Source organism: Acyrthosiphon pisum, unplaced genomic scaffold (genome assembly GCF_005508785.2).
Source record: "Acyrthosiphon pisum isolate AL4f unplaced genomic scaffold, pea_aphid_22Mar2018_4r6ur Scaffold_21921;HRSCAF=25288, whole genome shotgun sequence".
NCBI classification, from domain to species: Eukaryota; Metazoa; Arthropoda; class Insecta; order Hemiptera; family Aphididae; genus Acyrthosiphon; species Acyrthosiphon pisum.
The window spans coordinates 1-961 of record NW_021771439.1 but is presented as its reverse complement, the minus strand read 5'-3'; positions in this window follow the sequence as shown (position 1 = coordinate 961).

The window sequence follows — 961 nt, the reverse complement described above, 5'->3', positions numbered from 1 at the left end:
TTTCAGCAACACCGAGATTAGAATTCACCAAGAATCTGATAATTGTCTATTGATGACTGATGGCAGTATTGTTAAGGTTAAAAATATTGTTTGCCTAAATGAAACATCTAATCAAGGTTTTATCTTAGGACACAGTTTTGACATGAAAGAACCATTTTATCTAAAACGTATTGACAGTTCTAAGTTAGATATTTTCACAATTGATAATTTAAATAATAATTTAAAATGTTGGCCACTTGGTAGTATTAAGTGCAAATGTATGATTTTAAAATTGAATTTTACTAATAAAAGCGTAGCTTTTCCACTCATTCATACATATAAAATTTAAAATGACTAAAACAATATATCTATCCATTAAAAATATATTATATATTATAATACCTAAATTTATAACACGTATAATAATAATATATATCATATTATAGTAAATTAATGTACCTACCTATCATAACTTTTAAAATCAACAAATGACTGATGTTGAAAATGTATATCTATATCATTTCTATAGTATTATATTATAATAAATTATTTAAATAAGTATCTAATCATCACTGGATTAGACTAAATGAGTTTATCTGTGATTTACAAAAGTTAAAAACTATCCAATATGTATAAATTTCTTTTTCAATTTTTATTTGTTAATAAATTAATATAGTATATCATCACTTTTTTGAAATATTTTGTTTTAGTTTTAATTAATTATTCTGTGTTGTAGCTACACTTATTATTATATTTTACAATTTCACTTAGGTATTATTTAATGTTTATATTCTAATATAATGTTTTAAATTGTTAATAATATCTAATAATAGTTTTTAATTTGATTAACAAATTTTTTGATGTTACCTACAATAAAATATGCATTGTTTTTATTTATATTAAACTATTCTTTTATACTTATACCTTACTAGTTATTTCTATAAATTATAATATAGTATTGATAATACTGTATTATATATTT